Below are 23,854 nucleotides of genomic sequence, written 5' to 3'. Positions count from 1 at the left end.
ATACACATAATTCACATAATACTCAAATATTTCATTATTATTACTTCAAGAAAAGAGTTACAAGAGTTGACCTAGACTATTACATTGACAAAAATGCTTAGCCCTGAAACCCGGGCGTTACAGTACGCTTGGCGTACTAGCCAGATGCTTGATCACGGATATCACCCACGTACGCGGGGCATACGTAGAGTATGCATGGCTGGGGAAAACCCTAATTTTTAGGGTTTGTGCCTTATTTAATTGTCTTAAACCCCATCTTGGACCTCTATTGACCAGCCTCCATCCTCCTTGTCCCAGAAAACGAATCCCTAGAGTGATTTGGTGAGTTTTGTGCTTGAAAGAGTGTTTGTTAGTGGTTTGTGAAGGAGAAGAAGAATAGGAACACTTGAAGGAGTTGCTTGAGCTTGTATATCCAAGGCTAACTTCTCATTTTCAAGCTTTTTAAGGTATAAATCTCACACCTTGAAGATTATATATGTGAAATCCAGTTTATGGGGTATTTTGTGCACTTTAGAGTCTTTTGTGTTTAAAGTGAGCTTTTGATCTACTCCAGAAGCAATGGATGATAGATCTTAGCTCCATTCAGTCCCCATGTTCATAAAAATGTCAACTTTACGGAGTATTTTGATCCATTCTTGTATTAAGACCCTTTTAAGCACTTTTTTAACTTTTGAGTCCCATTAAGCCATGCGTGTATGTAAAGTTGCCAACTTTACATGATAAGTCACCCTGAGGAACCAAATCTAAGAGTTTGGAGAAAATTCTTAACTGTTTAAGCACTTAATGAATTGAATTAGAAGCATAAGGTGTACGCTAGGCGTACGAGCTGAGTACGCCCTGCGTACTCAGCAGATAGACGTTGGTCTTGGCCATTCTCGGTAGTGGGCCATAGTTTGGGCCTTGTTGGGCCATTAGACCCCTATTGTGGGCTTTGGGTTAGCATGTTAGACTTCCTTGGATTTTAGGCCCATGATGGGTATTGGGCCCAATTTGGAAGATAAGGCCATAAATAGGGCTTTAGGATTTGGGCTTTTTGTAGTTAAATTGGGTCTTGGCCTTGGGCCAAGTTAGATAAAGGGTAAATGGTCTTTTACGCAAGTTATAGGCCAAGTAGCTTAGACTCTTAGTTATGGGTCATAATCCAGTTATTAATTGGATGCTATTTTGATAATGATAGCTCGGGGATTTACGGTCTAGCAGTCATAGATTCATTTAAGTGATTCAACAGCTAGATATGAGTTTCCTCACTATGTTTAGCGGGTCGAAGTCACCAATGCTGGCCCATGGTTTATTATTTTAGGATGTTTGATGTATGTGTGACTCTTTCATGTGTTATGTGTTGGAATAGTGTCTAAGACTGCAACTATATTAGGCAAGTATTTGATCCGGTTGTGCATGGTCCTTTTGGGTTGCCTTCACCATAGCAACTTGATAGGATGATTTATTAAGAGAGAGTAAATATTATTAATATATGTTATGGGAATAATATAATGAGTAATATATTTGTTATTTGATTAATATAAGTCATAGAATTAATTCGAATTAATTTGGTGACTTAAAGAGATTAATTAAATAAAGGGGTATAAACTGTCAATTGTTTGATAGTTAAGCTTTAGACTGTAAATCCATTAGGATATGCTTTGGACAAATTCTAAGAGTATTAGGATAGCAAAATCGTCCATATGCTTATCTATGGAATGGATTTGGATAGCCTTAAGAGAAGATTATCCAATTAGGGTTTAGGTTGTAACCCTTAAGGAGTCTACAAGTATAAATAGACCCCATGACATAGGGAATTCGACACTTCTGATAAAGCAAGAGAACTCTGGTCGAATTCCTCCCCTCTCCTCTCTCCTAAATCATTCTTATTGCTATTGGTGTTTGTAAGCCATTAGAGGAGTGACACTTGTGACTCTAGAAGCTCCAAGACCTCAAGATCAACAAGGAACTCAAAGGTATGATTCTAGATCTGTTTCAATGTTGTTATTTAGCCTAATTAGTCATTAGAAGTCTTGGATTCAAAAGCATGTTTAGTAGAAAGCCTAGATCCAAGCATTAGGGTTTTGCATGCGCACATAGGAAAGTTCTTATGGCTAAAACCCATGAGTGGTATCAGAGCCTAGCTTGGTTTTCTTTAAATTGTTGCTTGATTAACTGAAACAAACCTGCAAAATTCGATTTTTTGGTTTCTGAGTCACTGACTCGGCGAGTCCCAAGGTGGACTCGGCGAGTAGGCCTGACTCGGCGAGTCCCCTTGTGCACTCGGCGAGTCCAGGCGTCAGGAATGACCAGATTCGGGATTTCTTTGTGTTTATCTTATGGAAACTTACCTTAATGATAATAGATCAACCTAAATCCGATTTTATGATATATATGACTATTATCTTGATCTAGAAAAGGATATTTATCAACTAATTAAATATTTAATTTCCTTATATGATAATTAATTAATTATTTAACTATTTTGGTAATTATCTTTCAAAGAAATCTTGAATAAATCAAATATAGATAATTAGGATATTAATTGTTAATTGGAATTATTTGTTATTTGATCCTCCATGTTTTAAATGTTTAAAACCTACCCTCATGTTTTGAAATTTACTTTTGTGATTAAAAGTTTTAATTTAGACAACTTAAATTTCAAACCCTAGATTTTAAAAGTTTTAAAATACAACCCTATACTAATATGATATTACTAGAATAATATATATGTATAACTAAATGCTAGTCTTACCGTTAGTAGGCCTCATTCACGAAGCCGATCTATAAGGTGGGTATAAGGTTGCGGCCTATAAAATGGCGCTTAATGGGTGTACACTCACACCCACCGCTTGCTTGATTGGTGGAGGGTCGTTAGCCGAACGGGTAGGATAGGGCAACCTCATTCTCTCATTAAAAGTATAATAAGAAATACAAAGTAACTACACATATTTTCCAAAATTTCCCAATCCTAGTTACTTTAGGAAAAGTGAATTGATTCAATCCCATGAAATTACACTTTGCACCTTGCTAAGATGTTAGTGGAGCGTGTGTGGTTTACCGGCACACTAATTGGTTCTAAGCGAAGGTGGCAAAGGGTGATTCATTGTTTATCATAGTTCGATGGAGCGTGTGTGGTTTACCGGCACATCGAATAGGTGATTGTTACAATGAAGGCACCATGTGAATTTGCATGCTAATTCACACCCGCTTTGTGATCCTCGGCATCCCAGTCACAAACGAGAGGGGCATATCGAGATTTAAACATGCCATTGAATAGTTTCAATGAATCTCATCCTAACCTAGGAATTCTCAAAAACACTTAGGACTAATAGTTTAAGTTTTGTGGTGGAGAATTAGTGAATCGTCATTCACTTACCTTCAATTTATTTGCATGTTAGATTACGGCATCCCTTTTCTAGTATGTAAATGTTATTGTTGGATCCTAGCCCTAATTTTCTTATTGGGTGATAATTAGGGATTCTTATTCTAATCTATCTTTGTCCTTTTTCTAATTGTAGATGTCGAATAACGCTGCTGCTAGTTCTTTCACGTTGATGAGCCTTTGCCAAAAGGTCACCTTCGATGGAACGAACTTTAGCGAATGGATAAGATACATTCGCACCATTGCTCGCTATGAGGAAAAGGAGTATGTCCTCGATGAGAAGCCCGAGAAAATCAACCCCGAAATTGCTACTCCCGCCGAAATCACCGCCTTTGAAACTCATGAGCGAGATGCAACGAAGGTACATTGCATCATGATCGCCACCATGAACTCCGAATTCCAAAAGTCCTACGAGGACATGTACCCATACGAGATGCATCAAGACTTATTGGAGAGGTACCACCAAAACGCGAGACAAGAGAGGTACGAGATTTTCACTAACATGATTTCCGCGAAGATGGGTCATGGAGAATCTCTTACCGTGCACTTGCAAAAGATGCAAACGTATGTCGACCGCCTTCGCAAGTTAAATGTTGACTTCGGTGAGGATTTGGCGATCGACATGGTGCTTCACTCTTTGCCTCCGATGTACAATCAATTTAGGATGACCTACCACATGAACAAAGAAGAGGTCACCCTAAGCAAGCTCCAAGGTCTCTTGAGGGTTGCTGAGAGCAACTTCAAAGACAAGTCTGTTGCACCTACTCCCAATCCGCCCGCTGCTCCTGTCTTGGCTATTGGACAAGGGAAGGGAAAGAAGAGGAAAGCTTCATCAAAGAACTATCGCAAGGTGAAAGCCCGAGATGGTGCCTCTTTTAGTGGGACCAAAGTTGATCCCGCTAAGCCCTGCTCTAACCCGAAGGAGGCAGAGTGCCACCACTGCCACAAGATAGGACATTGGAAGAGAAGCTGCCCGGATTACCTGCAAGCGATCAAAAAAGGAAAGATCAAGCCATCTTTCGCAGGTATATACACAATCAAATCTAACGATTCTAATCATGCTATTTCTTGGGTTCTTGATACCGGTTGTGGTTATCACATTTGTTCTAATGTGCAGGGACTAAGAAGAAGTAGGGATGTGGAGCAAGGAAGGATCAATCTAATCATGGGGAACAGAAGATCGTCGCCTGTGACCAAGATTGGAGTGTATTCTTTAGTGCTTAGAAATAGTTTAGTTTTGGATTTGAACAATTGTTGCAATTCGCCAGAAATGGCAAGAAACATCATTTCATTTCATGGTTTATATAGACAAGGATTTAGATTTTCTTTTAATAATGAGAATGGTTCTATTTTGGCTTATCTAAATGGTGTCTTTTACTTTGAAGCTATACCATGCAATGGAATATATGAAACCGTTATGATTGTTGATAACTTAGGAAATGATGTTTTGAATATTGATTCTTCCACTAGTATGGATAAAGCATCCTTGTGGCATTGTCGTCTTGGACATGTCAACAAGAAACGCATAGCCCAACTCCAAAAGGATGGAGTGTTGGAGTCATTCGACCTTAGGGAGGATGACACATTCGAGTCTTGTTTACTTGGAAAGATGACTAAGTCGCCCTTCACGAGTACATGTGAAAGGGGCGAGGGTCTATTGGACCTAATACATACTGATGTGTGTGGACCGTTTAGATCAACCACGAAGGATGGGAACCGCTTCTATGTGACTTTTACCGATGACTATAGTAGATATGGGTATATCTATTTAATCAAGCAAAAGTCAGACACCTTTGAAAAGTTCAAAGAGTTCAAGAATGAAGTGGAGAATCAATTGGGCAGGAAAATCAAGATGCTTCGATCCGATCGAGGAGGAGAGTACCTAAGTCTTGAATTCCACGATTATCTCAAGGAGTGTGGAATAGTTTCACAATTGACGCCTCCTAGGACACCGCAGTTGAATGGTGTGGCAGAAAGGCGTAATCGAACCTTATTGGATATGGTTCGCTCTATGATGAGTCGTGCTTCGCTACCAATCACTTTTTGGGGGTATGCCTTAGAGACTGCCGCCCATATCCTTAACCGAGTCCCTACTAAGAAGGTTGCCAAAACACCTCACGAGATGTGGACAGGGAAAGCTCCCTCTTTGGCACATATCAAGGTTTGGGGTTGCGAGGCTTTCGTAAGACGAGATACTCACGAAAAGCTTGAACCTCGAAGTGAGCGATGTATTTTCATCGGCTACCCGCAGACATCCTTTGGATATCTCTTCTATAGACCGAAGGACAATGTTGTCTTCGTTGTGAGGAGAGGAGTTTTCCGAGAAAGAGAACTCATAAGCCAAGGAGACAGTGGGAGGCAAATCGAACTTGAAGAGATTCAAGAATCGATAGATGAAGGAACCTCTACCACTGGTGTTCAACCCGAGGAGGAAACTCCGGTTGAACCGATTGACGAATCCTTACCTCTTAGACGTTCCGATAGAGTTAGAGTTCATCCCCAGTTTTATGGCTTTCATATTACTACCGAAGGGGACACGTATATTAGTGATGGTACACTAGTAAACCTTGATGAACCTAATAGCTATAAGGAAGCCATGGCAGGCCCGGAGTCTGTAAAGTGGAAAGAGGCAATGGATAGCGAGATCCAATCCATGTATGATAACCAAGTTTGGAATTTGGTTGATTATGTGCCCGGACGTAAGACCGTTGGGTGCAAATGGATCTTCAAGAAGAAGACCGACGTGGATGGAAACGTGCACACATATAAAGCGCGATTGGTTGCGAAGGGCTTTACTCAAACTCCCGGAGTTGACTATGATGAGACCTTCTCACCAGTTGCGAAGATTAAATCTATAAGAGTGATGCTAGCAATTGTCGCGTTTCATGATTATGAGATTTGGCAAATGGATGTCAAGACCGCTTTCCTTAATGGAAAGTTGGTTGAGGATGTTTACATGGCTCAGCTAGAGGGGTTTGTGGATCCAAAGCATCCGGATAGAGTGTGTAAGCTTGAGAAGTCCATTTATGGACTTAAGCAAGCGTCTCGCAGATGGAATCTTTGCTTCGATGAGAAAGTCAAAGAGTTTGGATTTGTACGAAGTGAAGACGAATCTTGTGTATATGTCAAAGCCAGTGGGAGTATAGTAAGCTTCCTCGTTCTATATGTCGATGACATTTTACTCATAGGAAACGACATCCCGACTCTGCAGGAAGTTAAGTCCTGGCTCGGGAAGTGCTTCGCTATGAAGGACCTCGGAGAGGCTTCTTACATTTTAGGAATAAGGATAGTAAGAGAAAGAAGTAAGAGACTAATTGGACTTAGTCAGAATACTTACTTAGAGAAAGTACTAAAACGCTTTAGTATGGAAAACTCAAAGAAGGGAGAACTACCAATACAAAGTAATGCCAAATTGAGTAAGACTCAAAGTCCGAGTACCGAAGCTGAAATAGCATAAATGAGCCGAGTACCATACGCTTCCGCAGTTGGCTCAATCATGTACGCTATGACTTGTACTCGCCCTGATGTAGCCTTCGCTTTGAGCATGGTTAGCAGATATCAAGGGAATCCTGGCAAAGCACATTGGATTGCGGTGAAAAACATCCTTAAGTACCTTCGGAGGACGAAGGAATGGTTCTTAGTCCTCGGAGGGAGTGATGACTTGAAGGTGCGAGGGTATAGTGACGCCAGTTTTCAGACCGACAGGGACAACTACCATTCGTAGTCGGGCTGGGTCTTTACCCTAAATGGAGGAGCAGTGACATGGAAAAGTTCTAAGCAGGAAACCGTAGCTGATTCAACGTGCGAATCAGAGTACATTGCAGCGAGCGAAGCGTCGAAGGAGGCAATATGGCTAAAGAACTTCATCGGTGATCTTGGAGTTGTACCCGCCATAAAGGAGCCAATGGAGATTTTCTGTGATAACGAAGGCGCGGTTGCTTTAACTAAGGAACCGAGGGAGCATGGTAGATCAAGACATATCGACAGAAAATATCACTTCATTAGACATCGTGTAGAAGAAGGACAACTCGTAGTGAAGAGGATATCATCAAAAGATAACCCAGCAGATCCGCTTACGAAGGGACTGAGTAGGGTTAAGCACTTGCAGCATGCTAGGAGTATTGGGCTGAAGGATGATATTAGCGTAGATTAGATAGTATTAGAAACGTGTAATAGATAAATGTAATTGACATTTGATGATTAAATAAAGGAGTTTTATTTATGAGTAATGATACTATCTTATGTTAATTGTTTAGCTATTGTTTCACTTTGCATGTTTTGACTTCCAGAATAATTGAGTTAATTAGGAATAATCGAATTATTCAAATGGTCCATAATCGTTCATATGTTGGGAGTAGATATGAATGAAGGTTGTCATGAATTGGTGTGTAGAATGTCTAAATGGTGTTAGACATAGCAAAGGATTGCTGCAACGTTCATGAGTGCTTATGAACTAGTTTTGAGCATTGGAATAAACCCGCGCTTGCTGGAATCACCTAATGGAATACGATATAAAAGGTGATCGCAAGACGATAATATCATATAGTCTTAAAACCTAGATATATGGTTTATTATTTGTTAATTGATTGTACATTGATAATACAAAAACGCATCAGTAACTTGGTGTTATAAAACGTATTATTGTGTATAGTTGGTTAATGAATAAGTAAATGCATATAAGTCGAAGTTTATCTGTAACTTTTATCTAAGAAGGTAAAAGCGATATCTCGGCCGCTCGATGATTTGATTTGACTTATGTGCCGGGCCCGGTCAGAACTGAATTGATGTGTTTGATTAAGTTCTATGTCAAATAAATCAGAGATCGAGAAACCTAAATGCGTGACTAACCATTCCATAGGATTGTCAGCATGATATCTAACAGAGGACTGTACGTTCCCTTATCTAAAGGACAAGATTGATTAGATGAGAGTTGACAACGTCTTTGAGAGCTATGATTGCAAACCGAATTGTACTTGTATAGTTACTAGACTTATCCAAGTGGGAGACTGTTGGAATAGTGTCTAAGACTGCAACTATATTAGGCAAGTATTTGATCCGATTGTGCATGGTCCTTTTGGGTTGCCTTCACCATAGCAACTTGATAGGATGATTTATTAAGAGAGAGTAAATATTATTAATATATGTTATGGGAATATTATAATGAATAATATATTTGTTATTTGATTAATATAAGTCATAGAATTAATTCGAATTAATTTGGTGACTTAAAGAGATTAATTAAATAAAGGGGTATAAACTGTCAATTGTTTGATAGTTAAGCTTTAGACTGTAAATCCATTAGGATATGCTTTGGACGAATTCTAAGAGTATTAGGATAGCAAAATCGTCCATATGCTTATCTATGGAATGGATTTGGATAGCCTTAAGAGAAGATTATCCAATTAGGGTTTAGGTTGTAACCCTTAAGGAGTCTACAAGTATAAATAGACCCCATGGCATAGGGAATTCGACACTTCTGATAAAGCAAGAGAACTCTGGTCGAATTCCTCCCCTCTCCTCTCTCCTAAATCATTCTTATTGCTATTGGTGTTTGTAAGCCATTAGAGGAGTGACACTTGTGACTCTAGAAGCTCCAAGACCTCAAGATCAACAAGGAACTCAAAGGTATGATTCTAGATCTGTTTCAATGTTGTTATTTAGCCTAATTAGTCATTAGAAGTCTTGGATTCAAAAGCATGTTTAGTAGAAAGCCTAGATCCAAGCATTAGGGTTTTGCATGCGCACATAGGAAAGTTCTTATGGCTAAAACCCATCATTATGTGCTTGTATGCTTATTGGGCAAGGCCCGATGCCAGGCGTGGTCCGATGACTATTATGTATGCTATTATCTTTGTGATTATCGCACATATTGTATGATTATATGTTTATATGTTTATATGTATACCGAGCGGAGCGCAATGACTGATAGATCTGTATATTGAACGGGGCCCAATGAAGGGCGAGGCCCACTATGTGTTTATTATGTATGGTATATTGTATTTTGGTGAGCTCGCTAAGCTTTGTGATTAAAATTTTCAGTTTATGTTTCAGGTACTTCTGGTTAGAAAGGGAAGATCTTGAGAAGACTGCAGTGCACACACCACCTCCTTTCGCATTTTATGATTACTCTGATGTTTCATGATGTATTTCACACACTTTGTTTTATCTTGATTTTATTACAGTTTTATTATTTGAAAAAGAAAAGTTTTGGTCTTATTTTTTGGGACGTTACACACCATGTCATGGCATAGAGGTTTTCCCAAAAACCCCATCTTTGATCCCATTAAGTCTTTAGTTGGTCCATTATGGAAAACGAGTGTTACAATTAGAGCCCAAGGTAGCTCAGATCATCGTTCTTTGAACGTTTCTTGTGAAGACCTGATATAAAGGTTAGTTACTCTTGTGCTCCTCTTGTTTATGCTTTTATCTTCGTTCTTTCTGAATATCTAGGGTTTCAATGGTTTTTTCAAAAATCTGCTTAGACCTAACACTCATTGTGTCAAATCTAGGGTTTCAATACTAGCCCTTTGTAACAATTATTAAAAATAGGTCAAAGTTCGTCAGTTAAACCACTGTGAACCCCTTTGTAATAGGACCTATTGTATGTGTCCTATGTTTTTGGGTGCACTTAAAGATACGTTACTCATAATTGCACACAGGTTACTCCATATGACTCGAAAAGTAGACTATCGTTAACGAATAGAAAACAATTCAGCAAATAAGTATGGTTTAATGCCCTAAAAATAAAATGTATGCATTAAGTGGACTTAGGAGAAATTTATGATCAAATTGGATAGATTATGTTCTTACGGATGCGGGGATATAAAGAACGTCGAAAACATAGATCATACAAGGAAGTTATACCCTTTTTACGATTGTAAACTCAGTATTTAACTGATTTTCCTGGTAACAAACATTATATCGCTACAGATAGCGTCACATTTCATAAGTTGTTTTCAACTATATTTTTGAACTCAAGATTGGTTCTATTATTTGATTTCATTTTTGGTATATTTTTAACCCAATGTTTGGCAAATTCGTAAAAATTGTCGATACAGAGTCTTATAAACACCTAACTTTGAACATCATTTAAACCTAGTTCCGTATATCGCATTTGAATTCCGTTTGCATTTCTGGAATCACCACGTCCGAGACAATCAAAAGGCATACTCAAAAACTTGGGTCGAGGTCGGATTAGTGGCATGAAAATCGAAGAAAATCGATGATGACATCATCATGATGTCACCACATGAAAGTACATGCATAAGAATGAAAATCTAGCAAATCTTCCAAAAATATGATTTTATTCATTCAAAGATCAAATCTCCTATCTCTCTCTCTCTCTCTCTCTCTCCAATATCCACTCTCTCAACATAGCGATCTCTCCTCCTCGGTTTGTAGTTTTGGTGAAGTAGAAGAGGAGATGATGACCCCTCCTAGGGTTGTTGCAGCCTCTCTTCATCGATCACAGCTCCACCAAACACCCTCCCTTCAGCCCCATGCTTTGTTGGCATGCCTAATCGCCAATAATAGTCTATTGAAGACCAAACAACCAAGAGAAATCTCACTGGAAAACCGATTGCCTTCCCCTATTTTTCCATTGTTCATTTGAAGGGTTTTGAGCATTCTAACACTCCTATGGCGTACATGCAACCCTATATGCTTTGGATCTATGTTTTCTCTAATTATACATGCAATATTGTTTCCAAATCATTGAGCCTACAACTAACATACAAATAACATAGACATCATATGAATGAGTTATAGAATTACCTCTTTGTTGTAGCTTGTAGTTTTGGCCTTTATGAACTTAGCACCAATAGTATGAATGCCTCAAATGGAATCACAACACACCTTTGGAAAAAATATTACTTTTGAGAGAATATCCTCATACCAAAATCGGCTCAATGATCTTTCAAGAACTAGTGCACAATTTTGGAGGCTAAGGGGGTTCTTATATAGTGTGGCTTAATTAGTGTTACACCATGCAAACCCTAATGTGCATCATTTTCCACATTCCTTAGGCTCCATGGGTTTTAACCTCCATGGAGTATCCATGGTTCACCACATGGGCTTAGCCCAACATAAAGAACTATGGATCACAAGCCCACTTTATAAGAATGAATGATTTACCAAATCAATCCCCATTTATTTAATTAGTCTCTTTTGATCACAAAATTAATTACAAACTAATTCTTGATCAATACTAATTAAATAATATGATTTCATATTAATATATTAGAACTTATAATTTATTAACAAATCATAAATAACCTCTTCTCAAAAGTGCATCCTATCAAATTGTCCTGGTGATATGAAATATAAATGGACCATGCTACTCTCGGGTCAAGTACATACAAATTATAGTTTTGGACTTAGACACTAATCCAACATCATTGTCAATTCCACCTGTCGTCGATTCTTACACCAACAAGTGGACCCCAGGTGACCTTATCCCCATTTTCCAATCATAAAACAACCCAAGGAAGTAAGCATCGCTAGCCACAAGCCATCGTTGTCGGCAACATGTCTCTTGTTGGATTAGATGTCGAAGCCCATAACTATTATTGGTATGTACTCGACCGAAGAGTAGCATGGTCCATTTGGGTTGCATGACATCAGAACAATTGGATAGACAAAAAGAGAAAAAGGATACTCATGATTTATATTAATATATTATAATTTATAGTATATTAATATGAAATCATATTATTTAACTAGTATTGATCAAGAATTAATTTAGTGATCAAAAGGAACTAATTAAATATGGGCTCTTATATATATATATATATATATATATATATATATATATATATATGTATATATATATATATATATATATATATATATATATATATATATATATATATAGGATGGGCCAAGTTCATTTACGTTGGGATAAACTTTCATGGATAGTCCATGGAGATTTTAACCCATGGATCCTATGGAAATGAAAGGTCATGGGTATTAGGGTTTACATGAATTTAACCCTAATCCTCCACACTATATAAAGAGGTCTATGGTTCATGAAATGGCACTAGTGTAGAGTATACAATAGGGAAAATCCGATTTCATAAGAGTGAACCTAAGTATTCTTCTTCTCAAGTTATTCCAAGGGTTTTTGGTGTTGTGTGAACCATTTGAGGTGCAACACTTGGGGCACTAAGCACTTAAAGGTTCAAGATTTCAAGCTCCATCAAAAGGTATGTCATTCTACTAGATTCTTGTATTGTATATACTTCATATCCGCTCTAAATCTTAAAAATATTTGCTTTGTCAAGGATTATTCTTGACAAAAGAATCTTATATGTCAAGAGGTCAGTGAGAGTCTTAAAGATCTTGAAAAGTTTCAATAACTAATCAAGAATAAAACCTATTGTTTATCACTAGCACGTGACTTGAGGTTTGTAACCTATCGTGTTGACATATTCTTGTTTCTATGCCCATTCTAGTTAAAGTTGACTCTGCATCTGAGTTCTACAAGTTCTCCATTGTTTACATAACTACTTGGAAGCAATGGTAGGCACTTGTGCTGCCAGGTGGCAAGAAGTTAAGATTGCACAAGTTCAGTCTATATAGTTTGGATTTGTCATTAATCTTGTCTTGTGATTATGATTATGACAAATTCACATGGATAGGAACACACACACACCATAGAAATATAAGTGTCATAAGGTTTCTCTTTGATTCATGAAAATGACAGTGAGGAAACGCTTTCACTAAGTAGATTTTAATTAGATAGCAATTGTGATATTTGCATTCTCAAAGTCGTTAGTGGAGCGTGTGTGGTTAACCGGCACACTAACATGGACTTGTGAAATGGAAAAGGTCTAAACAATCGAGACTATGATTACGGAATCCCTTTTCATTGTTCTAAAAATTGTTTAGACACACATGTGTGCTATCTAAGAAAAGGTGTATGATTTTGATAAAGTCTTATCAAAGCATATCGTATCAAAAATCAGAACTATGGTAAGAAAGTCAATAGAGTATTGAATTCTAGAAGTCCAGCTGATTTGTGGATAAATGTCAAAGCTAGTTGGAGCATAAGTATTATGCTAATAATTATCATGTTAATGGGAGCATGATTTTTTATGTTAAGTTTTGCAAGTTAGCAAAGTTAATTATAGAAAACAAAAGTTTCAGTTTCCAAAGCTTTAGGGGTTGAAAAGATGTTTGCTATAATTAAGGGAGAGGAAATTATACTTCACTCCAATTCTAAAAGCTTAGATTGTGAGGTTTAAATCAAATTTAGTCATAATTACATTATTCGCGTTCTAAAATTCGATTATGATTACGACATCCCTTTTCATAATCTAAATTATGAGAACATGGCAAATAGAAACATAAATATTATAGCAAAAGACTGGTCTAGTATCATGTCTTTATGTGAGACATCATGAATCGTGTCCTATATGCTTCGGATATAGGATTGATTACATGTGCTGTAATATTTATTTGTTCTAAATTTTTCCAAATGCCTAGGGCATTAATAGGGAAAGGTACAAGAACTAGATATGACTAAAATGATTAAGCAATTTTCGAGAACAATATGAGGTTTACCAAAGAGTGGTTGCTCAAGTACAGTTGGAAGTATGGTGTAAATTTTTGGAAAGGACCATATTGACATATTCTGAAAAAATGTAGCTCTTGTTCAGAAGTGATAGTCAAAATGGGAATATGGAAATGTTTCCATAGGTGGAAGTTATTCTTTAAATCTGTGTAAGATTAGAGAAAAACACTTAATGCAAGAAGGATGTTCAAAGGAATGTACTTTGAATTTGAGACTTCATTTCCATGTAATTGATCTCCATTGGAATACTTTGTAATGTCTGTTTCCAAGTCTTTGTGACTTGGTGCATATTCATTACAAGAGGATCAATGCATATAAGTTTAGAATCTAACAGCTTTTGGTAAATGGCAGGAATTTGGAATTCTTACACTTACAATAAGGATTTGGGATTGTGAAATTATAATCATTTGAATTATGTTCAATTGATCTATTCCACAAAGTAAGGATCATAAAAAAGCATAGTGTGCATACTTGGTGTATGGAATAACTATTGTTTGGGCAAACATAGTGTGCATGCTTGGAGCATGGCATGACTATTGTTTTAATTCATGTATTAAGTTGAGTATTTTAAACATTATGCAATGAACAATGTGTAATCAATATGGTGATAAGTAAAAGGTGTTTTATTTATATTCATAAGTTCTGAGACAATATTGGATTCGATTATTCTTGTGTTTCACTTTGCATGATTTGACTTCCCGAATAACTAGGTTATTCAAACTATACATAGTCGATCATAATTTGGAAGTAGGTAGTGAGGCAAGACTGTCATGAAGGGTCTGTAGTTTGTCTGGGACAAAGTGGTTGCAATGTTCATGAGTGCTCCTGGAATGAGATTCGAGTATTGGATTCAACCGACGCTCATTTGAATCACTTCACGGATTTTATCACGACTGAATCATGAGACGATAATATCTTATATTGTTCAAACGGAGACGTGTGAGTTGTAGTTGCGCGTCAGTTTCACATTAACATATGTAAACGCCACGAGTAACTTGGTTGTTATAAAACATATCGTTGTGTGTGATTTGATGAGTAAGTACAAGCGAAAACTTGGGTCAAAGTTTATCCATCCCTTTTACCCTTGGAGGGATAAAAGCGATATATGTGGGCCCCTCGATGATTTAGTGATGATACCCCTAAGTGTTTGGCCAAACAGGACTGATTTGATTTGTTCAATTAGTCAGTCGTCATAAATCGGAAATCGGGAAACAACAAATGGATAGAGAGAATGATTATAATTCATGTCTCAATCCATATGATATCTAGAATGGACGAATATATGATCCCTTATCTAATGGACACGTCATTGGCTGGGTCGGAGTTCGACAGCGGCTTTAAGAGCTACGATTACTAGTCGGGATCTTGGAGTCATACGCAATACTAGTTTTAGACTTATCCAAGTGGGAGACTGTTGGATTAGATGTATAAGCCCATAACTATTATTGGTATGTACTCGACCCAAGAGTAGCATGGTCCATTTGGGTCGCATGGCGTCCGAACAATTGGATAGACAAAATGAGAAAAAGGATACTCATTATTTATATTAATATATTATAAATTCTAATATATTAATATGAAATCATATTATTTAATTAGTATTGATCAAGAATTAATTTAGTGATCAAAAGGAACTAATTAAATATGGACTCTTATATATATATAGGATGGGCTAAGTTCATTTAGGTTGGGCTAAGCTTTTCATGGATAGTCCATCGAGATTTTAACCCATGGATCCTATGGAAATGAAAGGTCATGGGTATTAGGGTTTACATGAATATAACCCTAATCCTCCACACTATATAAAGAGGTCTATGGTTCATGAAATAGCACTAGTGTATAGTACACAAGAGGGAAAATATGATTTCATAAGAGTGAACCTAAGTATTCTTCTTCTCAAGTTATTCCAAGGGTTTTTGGAGTTGTGTGAACCATTTGAGGTGCAACAATTGGGGCACTAAGCACTTAAAGGTTCAAGATTTCAAGCTCCATCAAAAGGTATGTCATTCTACTAGATTCTTGTATTGTATATACTTCATATTATGCTAGTTAGGATGAAACCTTGGAATATTGAATATTTGCATGTATAATAGAGAAAACATAGATCCAAGGTTTAATAGGGTTGCATGTACACCATAGGAGTGTTAAAATGCTCAAAACCCATCATCTCTAACCTAATGTGTGTGTGTGTGTGTATATATATATATATATATATATATATATATATATATATATATATATAGGGAAAAGTTCAATAGAGAACCATTATTATAAATGGTTCTCCAAGGAACCAAATATTTTTCAAGTTTTAGAGCTTATTCTTTATCGAAAAAAACTAAAAATATCTAAATTTATAACTTCACATTGTGAATGCCAAACAAATAAATTATATAATTTTTGGATTAACCATGTGAATTTAGATTCGCATTATGAATCTGCACAGATTCACGTTGTGAATTTGATGAAAAATAAATAATGTTTTTATAAAATTTGATATCACTGGGAAAATGATAAAAAGTTATGAATTTGTGTATTTTTCGTTTTTTGTTGATAAAAAACAAGCTCTAAAGGTTATAAAAAGATTGGTTCATTGGTTCCACTGTTAATAGTGGTTCTCTATTGAACTTCACCGTATGTATATATATATATATATATATATATATATATATATATATATATATATATATATATTGATGGGTTTAATGGAAAACAAAATTGTACAATGCAAAAAACAATTAACACTTAATAGGGTACATGCATCCTATAAAAGATCTATGTCATACACCTTGATAGCAACATTCAATGAACAACTAAACCTTGTATAGCCCTAGTGTAATTCGAAATTATGAAGTGTAGAGTTACATAGTAGTAAACATATCACTTCAATCTCCTTGTAGTGTAGGTCTTGGAAAGCTTAGCACCAAAAGGATGATGTCTCTAATGGCCCACACCCAAACTCTAGAACTAGAAGTCAAAAGAAGATAGAAGAATTTCAGCCAAAGTATCCTTATTAGAAGAGTATGAAATAATTTTTGGTCCTAGGGGGTTCTATTTATAGTTTACGTAACTTAGGGACAAAATAAGATTTGAATGATTAAATTATAGATATAATCTCAGTTCAGATATTTCCTTATTTACTACCAGGAGGCTTCGAGAAACCCTAGAATCCCTCCTAATTTCGTTCACCACCTATATGGGTCTTAGAATCTTCATTCAATTATGAAAAATTATAGTTCAACCTTTGGACCTTTAATTAATTCCAATTAATCTCAAATTAATTCCATATTAATTCTGATTAATAACTAATTAATTCTTATTGATTTTTTATTAATTTATTAATCATATAAATTAACAAATCAATTTTCTATTTCTAATAATATATCATATAATATTGTGACAACCCGAAACTTCTAACCCATGTAATTGATCTGTGTTTCAGCACTAAGACTTGAGTTCATTGTCATTTATTAAATCTTGTGATTCCATATGGGTGCTTTAGACTTAGTATAATTTAGATATAAGTCTTAGGAAGGTTTGGAGAGTGTTTAGTATCACAAAATCGGGCCAAAACTCACCAAATAAGGTGTGTGCGGCCACACACTTGTGTGTGCGGCCACACACCTGTGTGTAAGGCCACACACCCAACCGCAAACACCCTCAAATTCACACCCAATTCAATTTATGGATGGATACCTCTTCATTCATTCATTTAGATTTTCTCTTCCCTCTCTGTACTTTCTCTCTCTAAATCATCAACCAAGAACACTTAGAAGGCTTCATAATCGTGATCTACTTCATATTCAAGCTAAGTATAGTGGTAAGCACTTGGATCCCAAGCTTAAAACTCATTATGTTCATCATATTCATCATCCCATGAAGGTGTACGGCCGCACACATTCAAATGGGGGCAGCATACATTCAAAACTCCCATGTATGAATAGCATACACTTCAAAAATCAACATATGGACTCAAATGAGGAGTGTACTGCCGCACACACACTCTGTATGGCCGCACACTCTTATGTGCTGCCTCACACACACTCCTGGCTGCACTCCCCAGTCGCACACTCATTTTCAAGACCATACACCCACTCTAATACCCATATTTGGCCCTAAACTTGCATAAATCATTAAGTTTGGATCATAGGACACTTATTCTTAGTAATTCCAAGCCCTAAGGATGTTTTCCCAACATGTTTAGTCATGAAACACCTTAGTTCTAACTCATTTATGTGTCGTCTCATGAAAAATAGGGGCCATAGGAGTTTAGGGAATCCGTTGACACTCGAACTCTACATTAAGCGATGAGTTCATACCCCTACTTTTTTTACTGTTTTCACTGTTTTCAGGGGGGAACACAAGCAAAGTACAAGGAAATTCTTGTACTCAAAACTTGTTTTCGTGTGTGTGTTTCAAATTTTATATGCTTTTAACACCGATAGACACAACTGATAACCGTTTGAACATGTAGGTTACGTAAACGTATTATTTGTGAAATTGGTTTATAAATTGTTATGGTTTATATATTTCACAAATGGTTTCCCACATTTTATCAGTTAAAAGCATGGCATTAGAACATACAAACATAAAACTTGTACATTGTCTTGTCCTCGGTAACACTCCACAAAGATACGCGAGTGGAGGATCATCATATTATTACTAGTAAATTTGTTATTCCTATATGATTAGAGACACGTCCTCGGCAAACACTCCACAGAGATACGCGAGTGGAGGACTACACCCGTAACCAGAATCTCTGGGATTAGAGAGCGTGACTTGAGTGTATAGATCTATACGGGGCTGATTACCCCACACCTGGCTGCTAGCTACAGCCGAACCGAAATGGTTCAAGGGTGATGAAAGTCATAAGGTGATGTGGACTTCTTATTGCCAAAGTTAGTCTATCATATGGTTATGGAACTCACAATTTGGATAACAGAGATTTACTCAATACTAATAATGAATAACTTAACACACTTCACAAGATAACGAGGTTTCGGTATACATCTTTTACATTGGAAACCAACATTCAGGAAAGTATGGGACTTTCCTGAGAAACCTTGTACTTAACCAGGTCTAACAGAATACATATTTCACATTGGAAACCAACATTTAGGAAAGCATGGGGCTTTCCTGGGAAACATTTACATAACAAGAAAAATGTAACAAACCAGATAACCTTACATCTTTCACAATTGGTAATACATAATCAGGAAAGTATGAGACTTTCCTGGGAGTTCATTGGTACATAACCAGAACAGTATAACAAACCAGATAACCCAACTATACATTTTCACAAGAGTAAAATGTTTTTAGTGTACAACTTAACTTTTCTTTACATATAGTGAAACAATAACCAGCCTTTTTAAGAAAATATGGGATTTTCTTGGTGTGTGTAACATTTTTAGAAACGAAAAGGAAACATAAACATTTTCACAAAACACAAACCGCTTATGAACTCACCAGCGTTATGCTGATTTTCAAACCGCTTGTGTTCTCAGGTCAACGTTAGAACAGGTACCCGAAGATCATTTTGTTCCAGGTGGGAGTGCGCAGAAGACCAGTTCGTTTTGTTATTATATACTACGTATCACAACTGTAAAATTTTACTTTTGAAACAAATGTAAAACTTTTCAATATGTAATGTAATGGTTGTTTTACTTTACTTACTATGTGCATTGGATTTGATACTCAACGTGGAGTCAACCCCAGGAATGTTTCCGCCTTCGGTTTTCGGGGTGTGAGAGATTGGTATCAGAGCCCTTGTTTATAGTGAATAAAGTATACCAAACCTTACATGGTATAAAACTATAAACACTAAAGGGCCTAAGTGCTCTAAATTAAAAGTATCTTCAAACTATAAGTATTTTCAAAAGTATATAAGTATACCGAACCGTCGAGATCCGTAAATCAAGTAGAACAAAATAGCCTGGCCAACTATATTCATTCGAGACACGGCCAACATGTGCTTGGGAGTGACTGTGGTATGCGGCATGCCTAAAACTTACCCTAATGCCACAAACATCGAGCCAGTGTAGTAACGAATCATGAAATACTATGGGAGTATTTCTCGAGCCAATCCTTTGTAGAAATCCTTGTTCACGTATAGATCCTTGATCATTCCGTTAGTGATAGTTTACCTGCTTTGATAACTCTTTCCTGCTTTATCGCTTATTTGGAATATATATATATATATATATATATATATATATATATATATATATATATATATATATATATATATATATATATATATATATATATATATCTGTCAAATCTCTCGATTCGATTCAGAGGACTTATCATCCTCTCTTTCTTGATCTTATTAGATCAAGATGCCTCCCAGAAAGAGACCCAGCTCCAAGACCAACAACCCTCCGCCACCACTTCCTCCTGAAATTGACCCCGTGGTATTTCAGGCAGTTGTTACCGCTGCGGTGGCAGCTGCTATGTCCCAATTAAACACCCGTGGTTCGGGAGGTGGTACTCAAGATCAAGAAAGTAATCAGGAACACCGAAAGGAGGGTTCCTACAAGGACTTCATGAATGCGAAGCCTTCATCCTTCGATGGCACTGGTGGTGTCATTTCCTTATCCCGATGGTTTGAGAAAATCGAATCCATTTTTGAAATCTGTGCCTGTGCAGAATCTGATAAGGTCAAATTCACAGCCTGTACCTTTCTCGACAAAGCCTTGACTTGGTGGAATGTCCGAGTCAAATCCTTGACCCTACCCGTAGCCAATGCCATGGGCTGGGACGCCATGAAAGAACTCCTCCTTGCCGAATACTATTCCCGTGGTGAAATGCAGAAGCTAGAGCACGAGCTCTGGAACCTGAAGATGAAAGGTTCCGACATTGATGCATACACTTCCCGATTCGATGATCTCACACTTCTCTACCCGGGACTAGTCACTCCTGAAAGCAAAAAGATCGAGAGGTTTATTTGGGGGTTAACCAATCCAACAAAGGGTCATGTCTTAGCCGCTCGCCCGGATACATATGATAGTGCCAAGACTTTAGCCCAAACTTTAATTGATCATAGTGATGATGTCGAGGAAATCACTACCACTCCTGAGTCGACCAAGAGGAGTGGTGAGAAAAGAAAGTTCTGGAAGAAGAAGAAGGGTCAATCTTCTCAGGGATCCTCCAAGAGACAGCAAACTGTAACAGTCCATGCTGCTACTACCCCCGTTGCTGCTGCTTCTGTTATGGGATCCACAACTCCAACTCCTACCAGCAAATAACACAGGGAGAGTCCTAGCCATAGGATGGGAAGAAGCGGTCGTCGATCCCACTGTTGTCTCGGGTACGTTCCTTCTCGACAACTCATATGCTAATATTCTTTTCGATTCGGGTGCTGAAAGAAGCTTTGTTAGTCATTCGTTCAAACATAACCTAAAACATAATCCCCAACCTTTAACTGAAACGTTTACCGTCGAGATGGCTAATGGTGAGAAAGAAAGTGCTAACGAGATATTCGTAGGTTGTACCCTTACCCTGAATGACCATTCATTTCCTATCGATCTCATGCCGATTTCCATAAAGAGCTTTGATGTCATCATTGGCATGGATTGGTTGAGTCCCAATCATGCGGATATCCTTTGTTTCGAAAAAGCCATCCGTCTCAACCTTCCTTCGGATCAAACTCTCGTAATCTATGGCGATAAACTCAATCCCAATCTTCGTATCATTTCCTGCATCAAAGCTCAAAAGCTCCTGCGAAAGGAGTGCATTGCATTCTTAGCTCATGTAATCAACGAGAAACAGGAAGTTAATGACCTCGCGAGCATCCCCGAAGTTTGTAACTTTCCTGATGTGTTTCCCGAAGAGCTTCCAGGAATCCCTCCCGAGCGTCAGGTCGACTTCCGTATTGACCTAATTCCTGGAGCTACTCCCGTAGCAAAGTCTCCGTATCGCTTAGCTCCAGCAGAAATGCAGGAGTTATCCAGTCAACTCAATGAGTTGCTCAATAAAGGATTCATTAGACCGAGTTCCTTACCCTGGGGAGCTCCGGTGTTGTTTGTCAAGAAGAAGGATGGATCCTTTCGGATGTGTATCGATTATCATGAGCTACACAAGTTGACCGTCAAAAACCGATATCCTCTTCTGCAAATAGATGACCTCTTCGATCAACTCCAGGGAGCCAGTTACTTCTCCAAGATAGACCTTCGATCAGGGTACCATCAACTACGAGTTCATGAGAGTGATGTTTCCAAAACAGCTTTCAGAACTCGATATGGACACTACGAGTTCGTAGTGATGCCCTTTGGTCTAACCAACGCACCAGCGGTGTTCATGGTCCTGATGAACCGGGTGTGTCGTCCTTATCTGGACAAGTTTGTCATTGTGTTCATTGATGACATACTTGTCTATTCCCGAAGCGAAGAAGACCACAAACAGCACTTGAGGCTAGTGTTGGAAACCCTTTGATCCGAGAAGTTGTACGTGAAATTTTCCAAATGCGAGTTCTGGATTCGGAAGGTAACTTTCCTCGGTCATGTAGTAAGCGAGGAGGGTATTCATGTCGATCCTTCCAAGATAAAGGTGATAGAGAATTGGTCAGCACCGAAGACACCCACAGAAATCCGGCAATTCTTGGGTCTCGATGGCTATTATCGAAGATTCATCCAGAACTTTTCCAGAATCGCCAAACCTTTAACCACACTAACACAGAAAGGTGTACCCTTTTGTTGGAGTGATAAACAAGAAACTGCATTTCAGACGTTGAAGAAAGCCTTGTGCAGCGCGCCTGTTCTATCCCTACCCGAAGGGACAGACGACTTCGTTGTCTACTGCGATGCATCTACCCAAGGCTTAGGCTGTGTGCTTATGCAAAGGGGAAAAGTAATTGCCTATGCTTCTAGACAGCTGAAAGCACACGAAGTCAGTTATACCACACATGACTTGGAATTAGGAGCCATAGTCTTTGCATTGAAGATTTGGAAACATTACCTCTACAGAACCAAGTGCATGATCTTCACTGAACACAAGAGCCTGCAGCACATCTTTGATCAGAAAGACTTGAATATGAGGCAACGACGATGGGTAGAACTACTCAGCGATTATGATTATGAAATCCGTTACCATCCCGACACGGCCAATGTGGTAGCAGATGCCCTTAGCCGAAAAGAAAGTTCAGCCCACAAAGTGAAGAACCAGACGATGACCATCCATTCCAACTTACCCATGCAAATCCGAGAAGCCCAGTTAGAAGCCCTCAAACTCGAGAACGTGTCGATCGAAGCTTTAAGAGGAATGGAAAAGAAACTTGAGATCGGGGGTGACGGAGTCTACTGCTTCATGGATCGGATCTGGATTCCAAGGTTCGGAGGATTCAGGGAGATTGTTATGGAAGAAGCACACAAGACCAGATACTCTGTTCACCCGGGTTCGGGCAAGATGTACCTAGACCTCAAGAAACAATACTGGTGGCCAAACATGAAAGCTGAGATAGCTACATTCGTGGGCAAGTGCCTGACTTGCGCCAAGGTGAAAGTCAAATATCAGAAACCCTCGGGTCTGCTCCAGCAGCCTGAGATACCCGAATGGAAATAGGAGATGATTGCCATGGATTTCATCACGAAGCTACCCAAGTGTCCGAGTGGGTACAACACCATTTGGGTAATTGTCGATCGTTTGACAAAGTCCGCTCACTTCATTCCGAACAAAGAATCATACAAGATGGAAAGACTCGCACAGATTTACATCCAAGAGGTAGTTCGACTGCACGGTGTACCTGCGTCCATTATCTCTGATAGAGATAGCAGGTTTACCTCCAGATTCTGGCAGTCTCTCCAGAAAGCCCTTGGAACCAAACTGAACATGAGCACGCCATATCATCCTCAGACTGACGGACAAAGTGATAGAACTATCCAAACCCTGGAGGACATTCTTAGAGCATGTGTCATTGATTTTGG

Source organism: Lactuca sativa, chromosome 6 (genome assembly GCF_002870075.4).
Source record: "Lactuca sativa cultivar Salinas chromosome 6, Lsat_Salinas_v11, whole genome shotgun sequence".
In the NCBI taxonomy this organism is placed as follows: Eukaryota; Viridiplantae; Streptophyta; class Magnoliopsida; order Asterales; family Asteraceae; genus Lactuca; species Lactuca sativa.
This window is presented reverse-complemented; position numbering follows the sequence as displayed.